Below are 20,701 nucleotides of genomic sequence, written 5' to 3' on the forward strand. Positions count from 1 at the left end.
GGGATGGGGTGAAATTTAATTAGACTTTTGATGCTGATGAAAGCATGGAGAGCCAAAGTGTAGGTGTTTTCTCAAAACAGATAAAATCTCCAAATATCTTTACAGAAAATATTGGTCAGAAACTGTCATAAAAAAAAAAAAAAAAAAAAAAGGCAGGGGCCAGTGGTCCCCATCTGTGTTTCCCATCCATTCTCTCTGTTCCTCCACAGGAGAGCAGCTTGCTAAAATTAAAATTAAATTTAAAAGAGGACAAAGTAAGCCAAAGTCAATAACCCTTTTAATATGTCAGAGTCTCTTTTCAGGGGAAAATAGTGAAGGATATCAGGAACTGGGGAATCAGACAGACAGTCTTTATTCAAATAAAGCAAAAGGAGTTTTCTCTGGTTCATGCATGCTAGACTTGGCAGAATCCCAAAGTATGGGTTGAATCCAGAAGTTTGATCAAAGGAGCTGACTCTGAAGATGGACAGAAATCTCTCATGCAGGATTTTCTTTTGTTCCTAGTGAAATAAAATGTATTAAGATGGATAGAAAGGAGAAAACTAGAGTTTTATACTACAAAGAAGCCTCACATTAACATAGATTCATGGCTTAGGACATCTTTCCCACTATGTGATATGAACAGCAACAGAGAAATTCAAATTTGGCCAGCTCTCTCTGCTCATCCACAAGAAAAAAGAAATCAACAAACGCTCATTACTCATAAATTGTAAATTTTCCAGTCAATATCTTGCTGCAAGTCTAATTATCTTCAATACATACACAAGAGACATTTCCAGCTCAGCAAGTATGATGAAGTAATAAAGCCAGGAATAAGAAGTTGTATAGTGTTCCTCATCCACTATCTGTATTGGAATACAATTAATTCTCATTTTCAGGAATTGTATTTTTTACATATGCACACATATGCTTTCTGAGAGTAAGAAACAACATTTTGTTATATTCCAGTTACTAAAGTCTTTCTCCTTAATTGAGAAAAATATTAGAAAATAAGCTGATACCAGCCCGCTTCTATGGCTATTGTTTTATTTAGTCAGGGAGTAGTTTATTTTAATTTATAATATTTAATGCACAGTGGGTGTTTAGAAGAGACTGCTCCATCCTTCAAAGTAATAAATGGTGTGCAGCAAAAGAAAATGTTTCTATGACTGCTTTAAATCTCTTGGGAAAGGATGAATTGAAAGGTACTATTGTCCAAGCATTGATATAGATTACCAACAAAGAGCTGGCTCCAGCAGGTCACCAATTACATCAAGGCAGCAGAAATGGCTATTTAAGTTTCAGTCACAACTTCACAGCGTGAGCCATCTTACTGCTATTTATTCACCCTAATATAGTTCTCAATCAAATACCCTTTACTCGTTGCATAGGTGCTCATATGACTCTCCTGCATATTATTCTGCTGAATGGCCTAGAAAGATCTAACAAATAACTACAGGTCAATCGTGTACTTCTGCCCTGGGGATCGTGATTTAAAAGATCAGTATCACATTTTGGTCTTTCTGCTTGTACTGTAATTTTAAAAGTAGATGACACAACAATGCATGAAATGAGTTTTTAAAATGGAAAGAAAAATCATTTTCCAATACACTTTAAACTGCCTTTGTTAACTCCCACTCTCAGGAACTTTAATGGCATAGTGCTAAGGGGCATTCCTAGCTGGTGCTAATCATTATATCTTGTATCTGCTTCAACAGTGTTTATAGCAGTGGATCTCGCTCAGCAATTGCAGCTGCAATATGTTTCCTTTAAATATTTCCCCTGATTTCCCCACTCCTTATTAGCATTGAAATGCCATTTATTGAAGCAGGTTAAGGATTTCAAAAGCTTTCATTTGAGCTGGGTTAACTCCATGCAAGTTGTGGTCTCCTTGGCAATACTTTTGATTTTCTACTTGCACATCAGCTTTCATGCGAGCAGGATAGCGTGCACTTGGCTCCTTGTCACTTCCAGCTCAGGAAATTAAATAAATTAGCATTATTGGATTTTTGTGGTACTTTACATCTCTGCTAGATCAGCTAAAGTGAAAATGGCAAGGACAGCATTCTCCTGAATGAGATGATGTCTCTACTTGGGCCCTGAGCCCATACAAAAATATAAACTCATAGACCTACAGTCTCTTGCATGGAGAAACTGCTGAACTGGATTATTTGCTGTCATGGTTTCACCCCAGCCAGCAGCCAAGCCCCACACAGCTGCTCACTCCCTCCTCCCCCAGTGGGGTCAGACAGAATCTGGGGGAAGGGTAAAAGGTAGAAAACTCATGGGTTGAGATAAAGACATTTAATAAGGAAAGAAAACACCCCATCCCAGTAACAGTGACTTGGGAACACAAACACCACCACTGCAAGCGTTCCGCCCTTCCTCCTGCTCATGATACCACATGATCTGGAATATCCCTTTGGTCACTTTGGGTCACCTGTCCTGGCTGTGTCTCCTCCCAGCCTCCCACACACCCCCACATTTCTTGCTTACAAAAAGCAGAAAAGGCCTGGGCACGTTGTAATTTGTTATTGCTCAGTAATAACAAAAAAATCTCTGTATTATCAACTCTTGTGTTCAGCAAAAGCCTGAAACAGCCCCATACCAGCCTCTGTGAAAAGAATTAATTCTACCCCAGCCAAATCCAGCACATTTATTCTGGGTAAGAAACTTCTCAGGGTTTCTTAGTGGAGATACAGGATTTAGCTCTTTTTACCACACCAATAATTCAATTTTTACCATATTTCAATGACTTCAATGTTTACAATTCCAGCTGCATTCTGTACCTTTCACTGATTGCACTTTGAGGCACCGTTCAAATTGACAGCTTTCTACCAAGTCAAACAAGATTGGGAGCACATTTAATCCTGTGTGCTAAAATGTGCTGTCTTAATATGAAAAGATGGGACAGCCTTTCAGGTGCAGTCCTGGAGTCACCAAAAAAAAAGTAGCATCAGACACACAGAAACATGCAGGACCTTTTCCAGAGTGGAACCAGTCCTAAGGATTTTCAAAAATGTGCTGTAAAAAAGTATCATCATAGAAAAGGATATGTTATACAAAGGTTCAGATCAGAGCAACCTGAAGAAAATTATATGTATGTAAAGGAAACTCTAACTCAGCGGCTGTGTGTGTTTTTTTGTTTGTTTTTGTTTTGTTTTTTTTTTTTTTTTTTTTTTTTGTTTTGTTTTGTTTTGTTTTTGTTTTGTTTTTTTTTAATCTCTGCTTAGATAACTTTGGTTTCAGAGACTAGTTTTTGGGGGCTCTGGTGCTTTTTTGGGTTGGTTTGTTTGGTTGGTTTGGTTTCGGGGGGATTTTTTTATTAGTTTGTTTGTTTTGTGGGATTTTTGTTTGTGTTTGGGGTTTTTATTTTGAAAATGCATAGGAGGCTGGATTTATTCTCCATCAAAACTCCAAACACATGGGTCAGGTGTTGTTATCACAAGTCACCTTAACTCTCTTTTACATTACAGGCAGTAGATTCCTCAGACATGGCAGGGTATAGAGCAGACTTTTAACAGACCTCAGTTATTTATTTTTTTGTAAACTCCCTGCTGGCATTTTAAAGACAGTGACAACTTGATAAAAATGTCTTTGAAATATTGTTTAACAGCCTTTCACTTAACCTGTGCTCTCTCAGGGCTCTCCACAGTTCTTATTTCCATGCAGAGCTCTTCTGTGCCCTGGAGCAAGCTCCAGATTATTATACTGGTATACACATACCACTAATGCTAAATGGTTCTTTTCACTTGTGCACACATCAACTAATCAACATAAGGGACCTGCAGTCATCAATCTGAAAGCCTTGTTTGCCATCATCACCACTGAGGCCTACAGATCAATAAAAAGATGATATTGTTTATATAAAACCCAATAAACAAGTCCTGTCTGAGGCTTACATATGGTTTCATTCATTCTAATAAAGGAAGTGCATCTCTTATGAGCTTTAGCCCATCAGATTTTGTAAACTGCTTATTCACTTCAACAATCACTGACACAAGGATATTGTTGTATCCAAGTCTAGGTCAAGCAAGACTTACTTGATCTCATCCTATTTCCATAATAATCTCTGTCATTTCTCTAAGAATAAGAAGGTAAGGGCACTTTTATTGCTGCAATAAAAACAGCAAAGTGATCTTCTGATGGCACTTAATTAGATTCATTTTATCTTCTTTGACTGAGCATGACATACTGTAACCCTTATTTATGAAGTAAAAATGAATGTCTTATGGTTCCTAACACAATTGAAGAAGAAATTACCGTGGTATTCCGCTTAATCTGTGTTTGTATCTGACATAAATGATCTTTAGATAAATTACAGGAAATTATTTTCTACTCCTGGTAACCATAACAACAGATGAGAATTGGTTCTAGTTCAACTTACTGACTGTTCCTGAACTCTTTAGTAATGTGCAATAAAAATTATAAGACAAAAGCAATCCACAGACTTTCGCTCTTGTTTGTATAAGAACAATTTGTGAAGCACTGAAAGGTAATTTTAGGTTTAAATTAAGCTTAGGTCTTTTAGCTCTCCATCAGAGGTAGGGTAAAATGCATTCCTGTTTCAAAGTGTGATGGCACACAGGTCATGTAAGGGATCTTCCCCAAGAAGGGACACATGGCAAAGTTTAACAAAAACCTACATGAAATGCGCAGAAGTGAGCAAAATGTGAGTATAACTGGAGAGGATTTTAGAAAATACTGCAGATCTGAGCAATCCCTACAAGTGTCTTTGAAGGACAGTAGGGACAGTTAGTGAATTAATCACCATCACAAGCTGATAATAATAGAAGGAACCTGAGAAGCTTGGAGGTTTTGAAGAAGTTGAATTGAACAGGGTAGGTCATGGCAATGAGTGAGTTTTCAAAATTGAAAAAGAGCCCTCAGTGCCCAGGTGCACAGCTAAGAGTTTTGAAGAAATTTAGAGCTTTTAATCAAACAGGTCTGTAAGTGCCATACAATCTCCTTGGTTAGGGCTCAGAAGATGCCTGGTTCAACATAATGCTCAAAACAGGGTGTGCTGTGAGATGAGAAAAGGTTGCTCAAGGTTTTATCCAGCTGATTCTTGAAAACTACGAAGGATGAAGACAGCAAAGACTCTATGAGAAACTTTCTCTATATATTAACTGTTCTCATGATGGAAAAGTTCCTTCACACATGCAGTCTTGAAAATCTTTACATGCCATTTCTTACTTCATTTTATGCTTGTTTTTTCTCATGATCTACCATATTCCACTACAAAAAAAAATAGGCTCTGACTTTTCAATTATCTTCTCTTAGTTACTAGGAGGCTGAAGCTATCAGCAGCCTGAATCCACATCTCCTTCAGGATGAACATCTCCAGGTCCCTCAGATCTCCTCAAATGGAAAAGGCTCCCAACCTGAGTATCCAGTTGGCTCTATCCTACACTTTTTACTACACTTTTTCAATATCTTGTTCATATTTGGGGGCCCCGACTAAATAAACTATTTAGATATGCTTTAACAAGTGCCAAGCAGAATGGATAATCACTTTCCTGGATCTCTCATTTCTTCTGTTGGTACAGGCCTGGATGCTGATGGCTGGTTTTGCTGCCTGGCACATGGTTTCTCACAAGCCTGGGAAGATGCTCATATCCATGTCAGCAGAGCAGCTCTCAGCCATTTCTTCTGTGGTCAACTATTGCTGAGGATGAGTCCTTCCCAAGGGCAGCACCTCATGTGCTTTAAGACTCACATAGCAAAATACAAGGCCTCTCCTGGTCCATGAAAACCTATATCTCCTTGACTATGGAAATAGTGGTATCTAAGGTAGGTTCTTTCTCTACTTTTTGCAGTTAGCTGCAAACAGACACAGCTTCATGGCAAGATTGTCCCAGCTTCAGTATCCAGCTATCCAGCCTAATACCATCTATTAGACCTGAGAGAAGACTTGGAAAGGACTGGTGACAAAAAAAAAACGAACCTGGGAAACAAAGCACAGGTCAGCTCTCAGAAAAGTGACACCTGACAGTGCCCATGAGTTTTGCCAGAACAGGAGATGACACAAGAATTGCCAATTGTTGTTTGCTCTTAGTTGAGCCTTTAGATGCAGCAATTTTTAAATGGAGAGAGAAGCATTTTTAGATGCTTACCACAGGGTAAGCACCAGTGAAAAGGGAGAAGTGTTTGGGGGGTCCCTTGATCAGAATGATTTGCTGCCCAACATGTGCTAAATTTGTTTAAACACACATGATGGAGAGTGCAACAACCTTTGACAGATGTGCAGGCTAACAAATACTAGACAAAAGAAGCAGTTCTTTCAGCCAAAAAAGCTGTATTTTATGCATCCACAGGATATGTTTACATATTATTATGAGAGAAATCAAGAATGACTCCTATCTGCACTACAGTTCAAGGTTAAAATGGTGTGTGATGTAAGAGCACTATGCCAAGGCTGAGTGTACAAACCTCTGGTACAAACAGAATTGGCAAAACAGCCCCATTACGTGGCAAAGTCTTCTTTCTGCATAATCCTATAAAAATCTTAATATACATGGGCATTTCCTAAGCTGATCCAGTTAGAAGAAAGAAAAAAAAGATAATGAGTATTGAGCAGCCAGTAAATTGAAGCAGATGCAGTGTGGAGCAGGACAGGTAGATCTAGCAACACATGTGTTTGAGGGAATATATCAAAATTTATTTTGACTGCAGATGGTAGACAACAAAATGAGTGTCCACTACATGACCTGGCAGGCAGCAGAACAGCTGAAATAGATTGGAAAGATGTCAGCACAGAAAAAAAATTGGATATGTTTTGTTTTGGCACCATGAAATTGGAGATGAGACCACAAAGAGCGCTGGGTGTCTCACACTTTCTACTGTGTTTTGCTCCCATAAAAGAATTGCATGGCAGGCTACTTACAGCAGGACAGCCCTTTCAAGCTATGAATTTACACCCACCAGGGACCTAACACATGATGACTGGATGTCAGTAAAGCTGGGGCAGTTTACATCAGACCGTTTGCAATTATTCCTTTCCTTTCTGAAAACCATTTTACAGATAATAATAAAATTACGTAGCGATTAAGCAGTGAGTCATTACACCCTGTGGAAGCAATTCAATAGATAGCAAGGCAACATCCATCCTGAAGTGGTTAATTATTTGTCTTAAGAAACAGGCCTTCTTCCATGGAAGCATCTGAAGGTCACTGCATTCAGTCAGAGTATGTCTAATCCCAGCAGATCAACACACAAAACAGCACAATCTGTGTGTGCAGCCTCCCCTGCAGAACAAATGGTAACCACTACAGCAGGAAGGAAAGGAGGTTTGGCTAACATCAGGATAATCAGAGTTGTTCTCCCTTCTTCTGCAGTTCCTCTGAACAAATTCAAAATCCCCTAATGTCCAGGCATTTTATCCATTTGATCTGCTTTAACCCTCAAACTTTCCAATGAGCACAAGGTTTAAAGAGCTTGATGTTAAAGAGAAGTTAAAAGAATTTTTTTTCTCTCTAACATGTTCAGAGAAAAAAATTGAAGTCTAACTTTCTGTCATACAAACAAGAGCAACAACTATATCACACTTTAAAAAATTATGACAGGAAATTCTTGATGATGGTAACGCCATTTTATGATTTATAAGAACAGTTGCGTTCCGCCCTAATTTCCCAACTGAATAGCAGATGCTCCTCGGCAAAAAGCTGTTATCATTTTATCTGTTTTACAATATGTCATGTATATTTTGCCAATCATATTTTGGCTCCCATCACAGTGTCTGCTGTAATGCAATTGTAAGCTTGTTTAATCAGTTCAGCATAATCTGGTGCTTTCAACACTGCGAGCACGCACACGCACGCACACACATGCACATCATGCTCTGCCCACACTATTCCCTTTTGCCTTGTAAAATAGAGATACATGGCTCCATCCATTTGTTAGGCAGAACCTGCCTTTGAGGGGCTGTGTGAAGTTCTACTTAAAATGGATGGCACAATATGCTACATGTTTTATTTTTTTTTTTTTACCTGGCTGAGTTATTCATTAGAAAACATGGCCCTAATTGGTGTTGCCTTACATTTGTTTTAAAGCAGATTATTAGGTTGCACGTAGCACAATGCACGCCGCTGTTTTGCAGTTCAAAACTCTGAATCAAACAAAAAGCTACTTAAACTTTGTACCTGTGCAAATAGAGACTTTCATCTAGCTTCACAAGTTTAACAATTTATCCTCCCAAAACTCATCCATCAATCTGTAGACTGATTTCCCTTGAAAACACCTGGTATTAGCTCGTTCTGTTGCAAGCTCTGGTTATTTCCAAGGCTGCTGACACCAATTTACATGACAACTCCCATTTCACATATCTATTCATGAAGAGGCACATCCAGCTTGATCTGAGTCTGTTCTGTGGTACAGAAATCTTACACAGAAGGTGGCAGTTAGGATTTGTGACTTCTCAGCTCTTCCTTTTTTTTTTTCTTTTGCTGCCACCCTGTTATTCCTGTCATGATTGTTCCCATGGGCCCTCAGCTGAACTGACCAGAAGGGTCCATGGCCATGGTCAGTAGCTTTTACTGGGCCTTGCACATAAAAGCACCAAGTCAGCAATAATAAAGAGCAGCCCTCAGCACTTTTTTATACTGCCATTACACACTGCTTGCTTTTCATTAAGGGAGAGCTAGAAACTTAGCTTTTCACTGGATATAGCATCATCACAGTCACTGGGTGTAACAGTTCCAGCAAAACCCATTTGATTAACAGCACAAGGATTGATGACTTCAGACTTCATCTGTGGAGGAACCAGCACACTTGCACTAACATGCTGAATGTCACTAGAAGAAAGTTTTCTGACCAAATCTTTCACTCTGATAAAAGGGAATGGAGGGAGAAGCTCTCACTGCTGTCACAAGGGCTGGTGCCTGTGTACATTTTTTTGCCCTTTGTAGGGCAAAGTCTTTGGATTGCAGAGGATGGGAATCTGTTACATCTGCACCCCTTGGTTCATCCCAGAATATGCCTTCCTGAGTTCTGGAGAAGAATTTTCAATTGCTAATCCACCCAGTCCTGGCAGCCTGTAGGTGTGGACTAGGACCTGGCCAGGAAACAGGACAAAAGCTTATTGAGAAGTGAAAATCCATGAGATGTTTGAAAACAAAGAGCTTTGATAGAAATTTGTCTTATCCACTGATAAGTCCATCAGTCAAAGGGAATGAGAAAAAGACAATTTGCTTTTAGTTAATGATGCAATTAAACTGCCTTGTGGCAGAGGTCCCAAGAACTCTCTTCCTCCTACCCCATTCCTGAAGGGACTCTATGCTTAAAACTTGTGCATCTTTAGTTGAGCTGGAGATGCAGAGCCTCAAACAACACCCCAGGGGTGCAGCTCTGAGAGGTGTGATCCCTGCCCTATCCATGGGAATGCACGGGGGGCACTGGGAAAGTGCTACCTTGGAGCAAGAGGTGCCCTCACTTAGGCATGGAAGGATTTGTAAAGGAGACCTTGGCATCAATGGCAATCTGTAGGGCAAGAACAGCCACACACAAGACAGGAATTGAGCTCACAGCCCAGGTAATTTTCTGAGGATGAAGATGGGAAAATAGTTTTGACCACACCAAAAGACAGGGGAGAATGGGCTGATGCTTTTGGAAATGGGGATGAAGCTGGGTGAGAAGTGATAGAAATGCCATGCAATGATTTCTTCTGCCTCCCAAAAAATGTTGGTATAAAAGCTCAGTGGCTTTTGCCTGTAAGGCAAGTTTTAAAGCAAACCTCATATTGCTCTTGAGGTGTTTATTTGCTCATCCAACAAGAGAAGAGAAAATACCCTGCAATTTCTCTCATCAGGTATAAAAAGCTCACCAGGGGGTAGAAAATGAAAACTAATTTGGGATGATACTGTCTGTGCTGGAGAAAAAGGCACAACCACAAAAACTATAAATTTCAGTGGCTTAGATATCTGTTTCATTTGCCTAATGGAAAGAATTGACTAGAGGAGGTAAAAATATCAGTCAATAAAATAACCTACCATGGTCTTGTTTCAAATTTCAAGCCAATAAAAAAAATTATTACCAAATATTTGTCAAAAGATATCATATACATATTACATTAGACTATAAGGTTAAGTGCATACATAAATACATATATAAAGACATACACACTTCTTGAGACCAAAACCAATAGCAACTTTTTAAATTTACTCTAGTCATTGTAAGTGAATACAAAGGGTTGATAATTATTTCTCTGGCTGTTCCAGTGGCATTACAAGAAATTTCACTTTGAGAGGGTGTGTTTTCAGTTCTGCAAAACAGCAGTGATTTCACAATTCAATATCTCTAGAAATGATAATTAAAAGTTACAAACATCTATTTTTTTTTTCTTCTGTTTATTCAGGCGTCAAATCAATAGTCTACCTTGGGGGCATCAAATCCTCCCCCAACCAGCTCTCACAGCTGCACAGACTGTTTTGTGCTGTTTGCTGCCTGTGAGATGCCACTTTCTCTTTTTTTTTTTTTTTTTTTTTTTCTGGGGCACAGAGAAGGAAGAAGCATATTCCAAAACCTGAGAAAGTAGTAACAGTTTTCATGCAAAGATGCCAAATGATTAATGTGTTGGGAGGAACAGATGGAGGTTGCTTTATCTCAACCATGTTTCACCTCTTGAAACAGCAAAGAATATGGCCCAAAGGCAGAAGTGTCATTTCTTGCCTCATAGACATTTGTTCCCCAACCATTGAGAAATGCTTTTATCTTCCCTGTGCAATAATTACAGTGCATCAAAAGGCCAAGAAGGCACTGCACTACACCTGACTTGTCACTGAAGTTTGATATTTTAATGCAACATGTTCCATAGTTTCTGTGTTTTATCTTAGCACTTCAAGCTCTGTCATCTTGGGGGTAGTATTGCAAAACAAGGCTATTTGTCTGTGTGCTAGAGGAGCTCTACCAGCTCATCCCTCTTTCTCACTCTTCTGGGAAAAAAAATCCTGCAGATCACACAGGTCAAGCTGACCCTTTCATCTATCTCCTACAGCCCTCGAGAGGCTGGGCTTTTGTCTCTGCTCCCAACATTTTGTGTTCTTTCACAGATCTCTTTAGTCACTCCCATCCTTGAGAAAAACTCCAATAATTACTGCCCCCTCAGCTGCAGCCAGTACAACAGCTCACTCGCATCAATGCTTTCTCAGAGTCTGCACCAGCTCCCAAGTTTCAGTGGGATCTTGCTGATTTTTTCCCATCACTCCCCCATCAGTCCTAGGACTTACTCTGCTAAAACAGTCAGTGCAGACCAGCCCCTGCATGCACAGGCCATGGATGGAGCACCAGGTAGCACAGATCTCAGTCCCAGTGAATGCCCCTGGGCTCTGCAGAGTTTCTCAGCCAGCTGCAGTGAGAGCTCAGCAGAGGACCTGCTTGAACCTACTTTCCTATGTGAGTTGCAGTGTGAATCAACCACCTCTGGAGCAGGTGATTTTGGAAGCAGCAGTGTCATTATTGAGAGGATTCCAATTCCTCACAGGCCCCAACCTGGACATGTCCAGCTGCTCCAGCATGGACTCTGCATATTTGGCAAAAGGGACTAACTAGGAGATTATGTCAAACAGGAAAGGAGGCACAAGGCACAGTGATGTGATTATAGTTTGCACAGCAGCTGCTTGGCCACTCTCAAGGGCATTATTGGAAACTTTGCAGAAATGAGCTACAGGGCCTGGCTGTTGTGGCTCTGAGCTGACCCCACTTGTGCAGCCACGGAGCTTCACAGCCCTGCAGCACAAACAGCCTGCAGGGCTGGTTTGTGCTCCTCACAGATCCTTTCTCAGGGAAGCCTCTTGATTATTCAAATAGTTGTAAAACACTGTTAAAAATGAGGATGTGTTCTGGTGTCTCAGAAAACAATAACAGCAAAACACTTCCCACTTTATTGGTCTACAGGGTTATCATAATTACTGCAATGACTAGCTGGTGGGTTGCACATATTGATCCTCTGCCAGGCTGTGGAAGTGCAGATCCAGACACCAGTGTAATAAATCTAAGTACCAGGCTGACAGAACATGCTCTTGAGCTATGCAGCAGTTACTGCAAATCCTGTCTGTGGAAAAGAGGGGCCATGATGGATAAATACCTTTTAATCAGCATGTTTGAGGAACACTTGATCTCTCAAGGATTAAAAAAAAAAAACAATAGACAACTGTTGCAAATATGGAGAACATCCAATTATAAGAATTTAGACCCTGTACCACTATTTCAATTTTCATAGAAGGGCAGACAGATTCATCATCTTGTGCATAAAGACCTCAACATATTCCAATATGGTGGAATTTAATTTGTAGAAAACCTGCATATTTTGCTTTGAGAATCTACACTTTATAAACCTCTTAACTAAAGGAAATAGCTGTCTGATATAACCTAGCTACATCATCTTGCAACTTTTAATATTTGTGGGAAATGTTTTCTTTTCCACCATGCAGGTGGGAGTTGGGGTACAGGCAGCTGAAACCATGGAAAAGGACTTTAAGCACTTGTCCTTGCAGCACACTGCTCAGTGTGAGGGAATCAGACAGCAAAAGTGATAGACAGGAGAAAGAAATTCATGCTGGAGCTCATGAGCAGAGGTGCAGCTTGTGTAAAGACCAGCTGGGGAAGCACTTTCTGTATTTAGTTACTGCATGAACTGTGTCAATGGCCTGTATCCACAAACCACGTGTGCAATCCTGGAGCACAGTCAGAGGGCAGCTGGCCTCTCAGGCACAGGGAATCCTGCAGGAGACAGAAAAGGCTGAGGACATCAAGCTGCGTTCACACTCTCGCCAGAAGAGAGACTGGCTCTGCAGAGAGCCAGACGGCTGCGGCTCTCACCTCACTGCTCATGCTGCTGGCTGTCTTCTGAGGCAATCAGAAATGCTGTTGTACCATATTAGCTCTTCAAGACAGACAGAGTCAGCTGCTTTCTAATTATAAGATATTGCTTCTTGTTGGAACAGGGAGATGGGCTTCTCCCAAGCAGCAGACCTCTGGATAAAATCACTCCTGTTTTCTGTAGAATCTAGACAAATAGTTTTAAATATTTTAGGTATATTTTCTTTCTATATTTAACTGTTGAAGCATAATCCCACCAGGCTCAGCTTTGCTGTCATTGAACTAGAAGAAGAACTGTGCCCTCCACTGCTAATATTGTATGGATGCCTTATAAACTCATTTTAATCTCCAGCCCACGTACCTTCTTTGCAAGTTAATGTGGCATGTTTCAAGGAGAAATGAATGGAATCATGATGATCACAGAATTCTCCTGAGAGTTTCCACATCAGATAAGAAAATAAAGACGGATATCTTGGTCCTGAGGTCAGTGACAGGTAAATCATCACATTCAGCATCCCCTCTTGACCACGCAATTTACCTTTTGCAGAATGAATTAAGCTTGCAGAAATGTCCCTGTGGATGTCCCTGAGAGTTGGATCTGATCCATAACTGTTTAAACTACACCTGTGAATTGAAGCTGCTTTACACACAACCTCTGAAAGACACTAAACTGCAGGAATGCAAATAGATGATGGTGTATGATGACTTTAAATTATAGTAAAGTGATCCATGGAGAGGGAAAAAGCTGCTATCAAGAGAGTAAGCGAATGCAAAGAAAGACGTCGGGAACTTTGATTTGTGTGCTTTGCTCATGTAGCACTCCTTCCTGAGGGGGAGAAGTGGAGATGGATGCAAAATAGAGTGAGGGACCAGTGGGACATAGGCACCTGTAATCTGGTGTGTATAAATATGGATATAAATATCTCCAGTACCTAATCACAGTGACTCTAGATTAGTCCATAGTTCAGCAGCCCTGTCTCTGCAGGGGGCTTAGCTGTCTTCATACAAATCATCAAGTTACAGGCTGCCCACATTTTCTTCCCTTCCTGTACAAGGAAGTTTCTCTCTACACAAGCAGTCCTTGGAGCAGGCAGGAGGCTTTGCCACCCTGCTGCTTTGTCATTGCTCCAGGGTGGTACATGGATGAGGAGACAACCAAGACATTCTGAGCAGTCCTAGCCAGGCATCCATTGCTGGGGCAGGCTCTCTTCAGGATTTAATATCTCCATTTTGCTAGGCACATTAACAACAGCATCTCTGCAAGCACGATAATGTATGTGCTGCATCAGTGACTGACATCATTCAAGCAATGGATTCATTGATTAGTTGCTCCCATTTCAGAGAAAGGTCTCCTGTGGCTTTTCATCCCACCCTCCTGAGTGCAATAGGCACGTGGAGAGAGTTTGCCAAAACAGCTCTCTCCCTTTTACCAAGTGACTGAGTTAAGGCAATGACAGGCTAACCTCTAAGCAGAATTTATACCAGCTTTTCTGGACATCAGACAATGTAAATGTTCCTTCCTGCCTTGTTTTCCATTTAGGATAAGCCTTGCTATTCCCTGCAACTCCGACTTGGCGAATATAGCAATGCATTTGGAGTGTACTCACTGCATCTTGGTCCTACATCATTTCATTCTTCTGCTAACAATCAGAAAATTTAAAAGACTTACAACTAATGCATGAGACCTTTCCAAAAGGCAGCATATGCTCCTAATTTCCTTTAACAGTCCAATTTCATTCAATGCATCTATTTTTCTCCATTCTCTGTAGACTAAAGGATTTCATTTGTATTCAAGTTTTCCTTGTAAAGAGAAGGTTTTTTCGGGAAGGGAGGCAATAACATCCTTTAAGTTCAGGCAGTTTGTTTTAAAGAAACATTTCCATTAAAAGAAAAAGAGCAAAAATGTGTTTTAAAATTGTCTGTCTTATTAGTGCATAATTTAAGTGGAGAAATGTCACTCTTCTATTATGCTAATGATTTTTAAAAAGGAGTAAAAAATTTTACCTGTAAAGAACAATCAAACATCTCTTCTTGCAACAGAAAGGCATCATTATAAAAAGAGAAAAGAAGAGACACGTACATATTTAAATGAAAGATCCAGTGTGAGGGTGCATGATGGTGATTTGTGTCTTGAAGCTCTGCTGTCACTTAAATTATGCCTGATGAGCATTTAAGGAGTGTTCAGAGGAAAAACATCTACTCATATTGTTTTATTTGGGAGCAGGGAAGGCAGCAACCATTTTTAGGGGACAAAACTTAATGGATTTTCTTTCAGCACGGTAGATACATTGATACTTGTAAATCTTTTCTAAGTGTGCCACTGTAATTATAAATCTTTTAGCTATATTTTTCATTAGAGAACATTAAGGTAAATATTCTCTCTGAGAGAAGATATATTTGGCATATAGGTTTTTAAAGCTGACATTTAAGTACTCACTGCAGTGCTGCAGCTGTTCAATAGCATTATTCTTATTATTCATTATTTAGGGTTTGTAGTCCTGAATGCACTGTTCTGCTTTAAAGCAACAAGACTTTCGATTTACCAATCACATGTAGCCAGTTGTTAGCTAAAAGAGAAAGAGGAGCCTGCAGGAAACCTCATCTTGTCATTTTCTGATCTACTCTTGGCAATCCTGTATCCACATTTCTGGTATAAAACTATACCCCATAGATTTAACAAGCACAGTATGACCTCTCCACAAGGGAACAGAAGAGGGTGTTTTTTGGAGGCTTCCTCAGGGCTAGACTTGTGTCTAGACCAGCTCAGCCCTGGGAAAACAGGTCAGAAATAGTCAATCCATCTCCCTTCTTCCTTCCCAGCTGCTTGCTCTGCTGGATAGCACCGATCCCATTTCAGAAGGCACAATTCTTCCCTTGCAAGAGCAGATCCATCCAAAGCCAGGGCAGCACTCTGCACACCTTGATGTACATCAAGATCATGTAGTGATGCTCCATGGTACAAAGTTTTCTTTACCTAGAGCCATATTAAAAGATGCAAGACCTATTTCAGCTCTCTATAGGCTTGGAATAAAACTTTCTTGCTTTACTATCTTGCCATGTGCTGTATGTTACAGGTTTCATAGGAATTCCCTGGGAATTCCACGGGATTAAGTTTATCAGGGCACTACAGCATGCTTAGCTCCAAGCACACACTCATATGCTGTGGGGATGAATTGTGAGTGAAATGAGGAATATGTTCAGACGCCTCACTCAGCATATTCAGTGTCAGACAATTATCTCCAGCATGCTCTGTCTGTTAAGAATCCAAGGTGTATGTAAATCTAGCACCATGAGCAGAACAACCTACCCTCAATTCATCTGGGCATTACACTCACCAGCTTTGCTCAACTCACCCTGACACTGGCCAAGCAAGCTGGATAATATGGATCCTTAGCAACTACCCTGAAATGCAGCTTTGGCAAAGCTCAGAAGGAAACCATAGAGCAAAAAAAAAGTCTTCATTACCCTGGTCTAATATTCACTTGTCATTTTTATCTAATACTGCAATTTCCATGCTTAGAAGTCTGAGTGAAGCAGCAAAACACTCATTCGGCAGGTAAGTAAAATCAGGACAAAATCAATCACTAGCACAGAGAAGTGAAGTGATTTTCTGAGAGCAGTGGGAAGCACACAGGAGAGCACCCACTCCTCAGGTGTGCTAGACAGGGTGGAGAGGCTTGATGAGCAGCCACAGGCAAGTGAACCTTAAAAAAGGAATTAGCAGTACCGAGAGTTTTCAGATATATTCCTCTGAAACTAATTTTTTGTTTGTTTTGGGCTTTTTTGGGTTTTTCTGTAGCACAGCACGTGAGTTCTTAACATTGCCTCCAGAGTGAGAAAGTAAGCAAACAAAAAGAGCCATCAAGACTTTTCTTCCCATCAAGGGAGGAAATCTATGTAAAGTGGGACCCTCCTGCCCTGTTTAACACAGCACTGGGCCGCTGGGCAGAGCCCAAGCAGCTAAGCCTTGTTCTAGAAAATGTTTCGTTCTCAGCTGTTAAGAAAACACAGATTTTATTCCAAACATTAAATGCAGCTTTTAAATACAACTTGTTTCTTCATATTACAATTTGCAGAGTCCCAGATGGTTTCCTGTACATTTTCACGGTACTTAAAATGCTAATGTATTCCAACTTCTTCAGATGTTGTTTAACACACACACAAGCATGGCATACACCTTAAGTGAGAGTGTGAATAAAGAGCAAAATCACAAAGCTAGAATCTGGATATTTTGCTAAATGCTAACGCTAAACCTCTTCCTCCTCCCTCTGCCCCCTACCCTCACCCCAGCAAGAAAGGAATGGAAACATAAAGTCACATGGTTCAAGGCTCCCCTTTAGCAAGCTATAATTTAACCTCAGGTTATCCTGACATTCACATGCTGAAGGGAACACTTAGCACATGTCATTGTGTAAGAGCAGCTAAATGAGAACAAAAATATAGGGAAAGAGGTCAGAAAGGAAAGAATAATAATACAAGCAATTTACAAACCTCTACAAAGTGCAGGCGATTTTGTAGCATGCTGAACTGTGTCAGTGCATTTGCCCAGGACATTTAGTGTTTGGAGAAATGCTAAAATGAAGCACTCACTACAGGTACAACTGCAAACAAATATTCACACAATGGGCTAGTGGTCCGCTAAGGAGAAGCAGAAACCTAATTTCCCATTCTCTGAAAAAGCTCTCCCACTGATCCAAGCCTTTGTCCATTAACATCTCCCATTCAGTTTTACTCGCCTGTGCATTACAAGTGTAAATATCACAGACACTGTGTTGGCAGGATGAATATTTTGGCAAATGGATTTCACATTTCCACACCTTACATCTCATCTCCATGGGTAAATGATGAAAAATGAATAAATACCAAAATGATAAACAAATGCAAATGTGAGGGCTAGTTATTGAGTCTGGCTAAGTAAAGCATGCTATGAAGATTCTTCATCCTTGCAGATGAGGTGATTGAGAGCACAAGTGCTCCTGCACATGTGTGGTGCACAGGAGGAGTAGATTAGCTTAACACAGTTCCCTGGTGACTACAGATACCTGTGGCAGAACACCTCAGTCCAAGGCCAGTAACTGAAATTTTGCTTTGCTCCATTTGTGTTGTTACCACATAGGAACAGTTTTCTGTCCTAGTGATGCAGATGTGGCTACTCAGGGTTGATTTTTTGTCTTTGTATGTGTGGGTGCTAGCAGCACCTGTGGAACAGCTCCAACAGAGATCCAGATTCTCAGGCTGGCTAAAAAGCTTCCTTCAGCTTTTTTTGGTTTCCGTACAGTACTTCCTTTTCAACTGGAGCTCAGAGTTATGCAGTGACATCTCCATCCCTTGCTGGTGTGACAGTGACTGTAAATACATTTTGGGCTCACAGAATTGGGCAATTGTAGAGCTACCACTGCTAGCTGTCACCTTTGAATGCCTCCTTTCTACACACCCCTCATGTGCAAAAAGCTTTTTGGTCTGTCACTGGGTGGCAGAACACTAGAAGGATTGAACTGAAGTAGAATGCAGAAGGGCTTCACCAGCAAACCCTTATTTTGTTTCCTGACACCCTTTCTCCAGCACTTACTGCATGAAAATTGACTGTGCTGTGTCCTTCTCCTCTGCATGGACTTGTCTGAGGGATTAAATATGCAGAGAACCACCAGGCTGAGCAGCCTGATGACTTCTTCAGTTTCTGTTTGAGGTATTATGGAAGACAGTACAAAAGACCAACCTGTTTCAGATTCACACCTGTAGTGGTTGAACATCCAGGTAAGGAATGCTACTTTTCCAAGCATCTCTCTGTTTTTTGCAAAAGGTACTGTTTTGATGGAGTACATATATCTTGATAGACACCCCATCAGTAATGGACAACTATATTATCAAAAGTACTAAAATTTAAAAAAAAAAAAGGTAATTATTTTCTGTGCTGTTTATAGCCTCCCATGAGTAACAGCCAGACACTCCCACTCATACAGCATTCTAATATTTCACCCATCAAGGACATAACCCTGGTTATTTACAGACTGTAATGACAGTGCCCCTACTTTGATGTCACCATAAATAAACAGGTAAAACTGCTGAGTTTCAAGAAACTCAGCTTAATTGCCTGGAAGATGTTATTATTTTAATAAAAGAGAATGGCATGTTTAACGATTAAATTTATATCAAGTGTGCAAGCAGGTTCCACTAGAGGAGAACTATACCAACCTTTCCACACACCTTGTGCTGTCAAATAACAGCTCCTTTCTTTTCATGAAAAAGTGGATCTTTGTTCAAATGACACAGAAAACTCCGCTCACATGCTGCCTGAAAGCAAAGGTCTTGGCTGTGACGGATTTCAGTAAACTGCAGGCTCAGTAGTTCTCAAATATGACAGGTCCTATCAGATAAACTGTGTTTTGTAAACTGTAGGAGCTTTTGAAGGCATGCAGCTCCTCAAAGGCATCAGTCCTGCCCAGTAAAGCCATGCCTGGATCTCTTCTCTTTTACTTTTTTGTTGAGGAATACACCTGGTCAAGTTGCAAATTGAGTTCTGGCAGGAGGGGCCCTGCAGAATGAAGCCTCTGGTGCTGAGCACCTCATACCCATTTTATGTGGTGTTAAGGGGCTTCATTCCTGAGCAGCCCTTGCATGGATTTCCCTTCAGAAGCTGCATACTGGTGCACATCTGGAAAGCATCTTCCAGTTTAGTTTCAGCCAAAAAAGAAATCCAATTTGTGTGCTTTGAGACTGCTATGGAACATCACATCAACCAAAGCGTGGTAAGTAGGAAAAAAAACAGATTATGTGCTTCAAAAGAACAGTCTCATCCAAAAAGAAAAAAAAAAAATGTGCATAGAAGGAGTCAGGATCAACATGTTAATGACAGTCTTGACTATAATGCCACCATAATGCCAGAAAGCTGGTGTCCATCAAAGGCAAAGGAGCCCCTCCACAAGATCAAGTAAAAAATCTCACTTCTTCCTATCTTGGTGATGGACTTATTGTTATACATTGTGCTACATATGCTACACGTTCCATCAACATCTGTCCCTGTCACCTTTCAAACTGCCAGCGTGCAGAGCCAGGCTCAGACAGCACAGCCTGGATTTACATGTTCCGGCTTAAGTTAGCTAAAAATGAGATGCACAAGTCTGAGCCAGTCACCATCCTGAAACCCTTTATAGCCAACAAAACATTTGCACTGTTAGAGGATGCAACTCCTCTGATCTTTCTTCAGTGTTTGGTTTGGTATAAGAGAAAACCAGAGAGAAATAGATCACTGTTGGCTATGGAGATTATTCCAGCCTGTTTCAGATTCCCAACTGTAGTGCTTGAATATACAGGTAAGAAGTGCTACTTTTCCAAGTATCTCTTTCTCTTTTTTGCAAAAGGTATTGTTTGGATGGAGTATATATATGAATTAATTAATAAGGGCATCATAACTTTTGTGCCAAAATGCAGTGTGGATCTCTCTGTAAAATCAAGTTCTTTCAAGGGCGAAATAGCAGCAATTAGCAGAGACAAAAACCTGTCTTAAGTCTTCCAAAATCCTTTCTGACCTTCCTTCACAGAATGATAGAAGAATAAACACAATGAAACAAACAAATTCACTATGAAATTCCCTCTACCCAAGGTTTTCATGATTTATCTTCTGACCATCACCCATTATGCTTAAACAAGCTCATAACTTCTTTATGCTCAAACATAAAAGTTTTTTGTAGCTCCCATTACTTTCCTACACAGTGGTGTCCTTCCTTTTTAATGCTTGAAAGCATTCAGAAAAGATATTTTTCTTCCTTTAACAAGGCCTCTCATGCACATGTGGTCCTGTAAGCAGCTCTATTTCTCACAAAAATATCTAAAAAGATACTTGAAATTAGCTTCCTAATTTTTAAGCATGGGCTGGCATCCAAAATTTAGCAGAATTCTGGTTAAAAGAAGT

Source organism: Pyrgilauda ruficollis, unplaced genomic scaffold, assembly GCF_017590135.1.
Source record: "Pyrgilauda ruficollis isolate IOZ18807 unplaced genomic scaffold, ASM1759013v1 scaffold38, whole genome shotgun sequence".
Classification (NCBI taxonomy): Eukaryota; Metazoa; Chordata; class Aves; order Passeriformes; family Passeridae; genus Pyrgilauda; species Pyrgilauda ruficollis.